This window comes from Hibiscus syriacus, unplaced genomic scaffold (genome assembly GCF_006381635.1).
Source record: "Hibiscus syriacus cultivar Baekdansim isolate YM2019G1 unplaced genomic scaffold, ASM638163v2 tig00008994_pilon, whole genome shotgun sequence".
NCBI lineage: Eukaryota > Viridiplantae > Streptophyta > Magnoliopsida > Malvales > Malvaceae > Hibiscus > Hibiscus syriacus.
In genome coordinates, this window is record NW_024062179.1 from 114,599 (window position 1) to 120,000 (window position 5,402).

Genomic DNA, 5,402 nt, shown 5'->3' on the forward strand with positions numbered 1-5,402 from the left:
GTAGTGGCTGCGGCGCGTCGAGGCACTTCTTTGACGGTCCCCGTCCGCCGGCCTGCCGCCCCGCTCTGAAGAATTCATGGGCCTAAGGCGGGCGAGACAAAATGGGCGGGCACTACTAACCAAGCCAAGCCTAGTTCTCGCCGATAAGCGCTGGGAGTAAACTACCAAGCCTTGCCTTATATAATAGTTGTGGCCATGGCCCGAAGGAGCCTTAAGCGCTTGTACAATGCTCAAGTCAAGGCTCTGGGCAACGAGTAGGATGGAGCCTTGACTTTCTATTATATTAGTAAAGCGTGCCATATATATTGAGGGAAGGGAAAAGGGGTCTCTTTCCTCGCCCGATTGTAGAGGTCGATCCCCTATCACCTTCGGTGCCCCCTTGTGGTCCTTCTCTTTAGCTTTTCCTCGGCCTTTAGAGCTAGTTGATAGGCCACTTTCCACATCTGATGCATCGAGATTTCATCTTGGATTTATAACCTCAAGCCCTATCAAGCAAGCAAGGGATTCTGCGTCGGATTCGTTCAAGCCATTGCGAATAAACAATTGGTAGAACTCTGCAACTTTAAGGAGTAGGGGCTTTCTTGTACGCTTCTCTCCCTCCTATCCTTTACTTTAAAGCGAAGTGAAACCTTTGGAACAAGCTTTGGGTCTAATGTTAGGGTAGAAATTAATCCTGCAACCTCGATCGCATCTTGTCCCATGTACTTCCCTTTGCCTTTCCGCTCACGCCTTGCTTGGACTTGATCCCACCAAATTGAGGCTTTCCCGTGCTCTTCCGAAAGAAGCATCTGGAAATGACTTGTCATGGGCTTATGCGATGAAGAATGATTTGCGCGGGAAAAATTCTTGTGCTTATGTGGATGGGTCGCTCAATTTCCCAAGACTAGAGAAGGAGATTTTCCTACAAAAGATGAAAAGTGCTTAGCTTCAAATGGGATGACTTGTTTACTTCCTTTGAGCCTCATATACACCGTCACCCCTTTTTCGACTGCTAAAGATTAAAAAAAAAAGTAATCTTGATTCTCAGGATGATTCTTCACCTTTCTATCAGTTGCAACATGAAGAACATGCCTTAGCTTATAGGTAAAATAAAGAAAGAAGTGGGCTATACTATTTATTTTATTACCGAAGGCTTAGGCTTCTATGGGACCAGCCGAACATGCTTCGGGACATCGACCCTATGGTCAGAATCTTCAATCTGGAAGCTCTGCTGGTGCATCAGGCCAACGAAACATGTCCAAGATTGCCACTATTGCAAGAAGCCGGGTCACATGATTGCAGACTCTCGAAAGCGGCAGAATGCAAACTCTCGTCGACAGTCAGACACAGCTCATCTTGCCGCTCTCCCAGAGACGCCTACTGAATCGGAAACTTTCCAATCCCCTTACTCCATAGGGCCTCTGAAGCATTACTTCTATGATCTTAGGAGCACTCCCACGCCCGACACAGATAGTTTTACCCCACGACAGCGGAAGCAGATTCAGAGGTTGAATCCGTCTTGTCATATCTCTTCCTCCTCTGCAACAGGTATTTGCTCCCCCTTATGCTTACAACATAGGGGGCTGCTTACTTTCTTCGGGTGCATCGAAGAATATGACTGGTGATTCTTCACTTCTTTCTTCTCTTCGTTCTCTATCTAAGTTCCTTATAGTTTAAACTGCAAACTCCGAGCAATTCCCTCTAACTAGTCTTGGTACTCTCTCTCGTTATCATCGAATATGCTCTGCTCTTTTTCATCTTTCTGTTCTCAGTGAATCTTCTTTCCGGCTTGAAAAAGAAAATGCTTATATTCACTTCTCTCCTACCTCCTGTCTTGTAGAGGATCATGCGAGAGGCCTTATGGAGTAAGGGATTGATTGGGAAGGACCGTAGAGTTGGCAAGCTCTCTTTTTGAGAAACTTCGTTTACCTTTTCTGGTGTTGTTTTCTCTACTCCCCTTTTTTTGTTGTGGCATCGTAGATTAGGACATGTCTCCAGCCCAAGACTTAGATATTTTATTTCTACTGGAATGTTGGGGTCTGTACCTAACATTGAGATTTCTACTTGTATGGGTTGCAAGCTGAGAAAAGACTCGGCCCTTCCTTTATTAATATTAAAGACGCTTTTTCTACTTCTTTTTTTGATCTTGTGTCCGAAACCCATTCTGCCTCTCTGTTATCGAAAGGAGGCCGTATATGTCATTTTTGACAGAAGAATGAAAAAATTGACTAAAATCAAGGTTTTCCGTTCTTCTTCTTGAGGTGACGCTGCCTTCCGAACTCTGCTTGCTTCAACTCACTTCATTTACAAAGCGCTTTCCCAACGATCCTGCCCCCACACTCCTCAGCAGAATGGAGTTGCCGAGCGGAAGCATCGCCATATATTGGAGACAGCTCGCTCTCTCTTGCTCTCTGCTTCTGTCCCTAGTCAATTTTTGGCTGAAGCTGTTTTGACTGCTGTATATTTTTTGAACCGAATACCTTCCTCTGTTATCTCCGGCCTGTCTCTTTTTGAGAGAAAATTTGCTACCCCGCCGGACTATGAAGAGCTTCGAGTCTATCGGGAGAGGATGTGGTGGTAACCCCCGCGGCTTCGTCTAGAGCCGGGCGTCCAGCCGTGTAGGAAGACTCACCCTAGCCACTATAGTATAGCGACCCCGCCCCCAACTCTAGCTGAGAAGCACCCTCCATCCACTTTCCCTTTTCCGCGTGCCCAAAAGCCCGCCCGCCTGGTTTATGAGCCCCTTTACGATTCCCTCACCCAATCTCATGAGAAGCAAGCCCAGCGGGCCCTGCCTTAACCTGTCCCCGGGCAGCCAGCCCTCACCAGGCTGCTGGGCATTGCTAAATGCTCCGACACGAAGCAAGCTCTCCCGAATACGACAGATGCGGAAGTGGCTAAAAAAGTCGGAAGAAGAAAGTAGTTGGACAACTGTATGCACGAGGGTGCATTAGTATTCTGGGAATTGGCAACATTGACAGAAAGGGGAAGAAAAGGGGGTAGGAATAAACTTTTTTAGGTTTAGCTATACTAAAGTAAGTAGTCGGCCTAACCTTCGGTTCCCGTAACTAAGTTTTTCTTTCTTTTTTTTTATGTACTTTTTCTTACTTAATTTAGACTTTTTTACTTTTTTTGAAGTGTGGGGCAAAGGGCGCCCTCTACTTCTACTTTTAACTAAACGCGAACAGCCGGCATTGCAAGCAAATATAGAGCCCCCACCCGTTTGAGTCGTTTCGAGCCGGAAAGCGTACCGGCAGTTTGAGTCGCGAAAGGGCCGCTTGCTTAATGCTTAATTATATTATTCTATATCTATTTTTATTAATAATAAATAATAGATATAGAATATTCTATATCTATCTATCAACAATAAGAAAATCATTTTTTTTTTCTAATTGTTCATTCCTGGGAAGAGGAAGAAGCAGATAGAGCAAAGGCCCCCTTTCCGTCCGCTCTTCCCGAAGTGAGCAAATTGCATGTAGAGATCCGTAGGGGCTTATAGTTTAATTGGTTGAAACGTACCGCTCATAACGGTTATATTGTAGGTTCGAGCCCTACTAAGCCTACCACCCCTTCTCTTCACATAAGGCAGGCGAAGTCCCCGCCACCCTGCGGATCTCAATCTAGCGACGGCACCTGGAACCACACTGCTGCCGCTGCCCTTCGGGCACGCCTCCTACGCTTACCAGTCACCTACGCTCTTGCAGCATGCCCCCTTCGGGCAATACGACTTTCGTAATACGCGAAGCTGCTGAGCGATAGCTCTTCGATCGCTATATTCTCGCGATGGCGAAGGATCGAAGATCTTCGCGAGACGGCCCATGAATCAATCTCGAGAATCGAGCATGGGGCTTGAAGACCCTACCGCATTCCGGCCCCGGGGCCTTCAATTGGTCCTTTCTCTCTTCTCTTTTACCAGTTAGTGGTGAGTTTCCTTTCTAGGTAGGTACCTCTTGGATTCGGAGTTTGTTCCAACATCTGCCACACGTGAGATCCTGATCGTCTTTCTCCCAGTGTTGTTGCCTGCTGGGGGAAGGAAAGTGGGGTTTCCTACCAGGGCCGGAGAAGGTCAAACTCTGGGTCTGGGCGGGCTGCCAGGTTTCGCCTACGCTACGGTTTCACAAGATTGAACCTTTTTTGTTCAACCGAAGTTAAGGAGTTCCAGAGCACGAGGGAATGGGCTCTCATTCCCGGGACCGCCTCGTCTATGTACTCGGCCCCCCCCGATTGCTTGAAGATGCGCGCGCGATACGATAAAGGGCCCCAGGGTTGGAACCAATGAAAAGCCAGGGTAGAGCCTCGGAGCCGGCCCAAGCGAAGATCGGCACTCGAAGGCTTGAGGAGCAGCCCGCCAAAGGGAAAGTCGTGGAGACGGCAGACCGGGAGGTTACAATTTCTGTTTTCCTGTTTCAATTTCCGGGAGTGAATGTAGGAAGTGCAGATGGTGGATCAGGTGTGAACATTCAACCAAAGGCGTCTTGGAGATCGACAATAGCTAAGCATTGCGGCCATCACAGTTCAAGCTACGTATGGCTGGCGTACAACCTACGGGCCAAAAAAAAAAAAAAAAAAAAAAAAGGATGCCTGGTTTGGTACCTTTAGTCCAATCTTAGACAAAGAGAAAGGAGGATATGAAGCACTGCTGGGTAGACCATGGTCCAAACCAGGGTGGTTCATGACTAGGCTAATAAAAAAAAGTCTCAAGCAGGGAAACGCGGGATGGAAGGCAGAAAAGGCTTGGCTTTGTTTCACAGAACTAAGGAAATTTCGTTTCCGTAGTGGTGATGCTGATATATATATATATGCAAGATCGAAGACGCGATTCGCGCGGGTCCGCTTTTTTTTTTAAGATAGCAAGGAGGCGATTTGTTCGCTGGGCGATTCCGCTAGCCAAATCGCACTAATGCAATTCATTCGCCCTACTATCCTACAGAGCAATTCAAACTCTTAGTAAGAGCTAGGGCGACTCATTCTATTCTCTTTGAGGTCAGGTAAGTAAAGCGTCTAGCTTAGGGGGGCGCGTCAAATCGCTGAAAGGCCTTGGTGATTCTCCAATTTGGTAATCTGAAGATAGAAAACCACAATGATTCCAAACTTCACTTCAATCAATAGTCTCGTATCCATGCTGCCCCGACTCCAAACTCGATGTTTGTTAACTTAACTAAGCGGGACATTCCCAAACTCCTTCTTATCAAACCCCTTTCTCGTTCCCTTGTACAGCCTTGACCAGGCAGTTTTCATTATGTGTTCTTTGCAGTGTCTAGGGAGGTTAGGAGTGAGTTAAGCCAATGCGTACAAATAGACAGACCAGGTTCATCCTTTTTATGTTGAGGTCAGTGCAAGTCTGTCTATGATTAAGAGTCTAGGTGGTGTTGAAGCTGGCTTATTCATGCTAGTCATCTTAGAGCTATGAGTCAAAACAATGT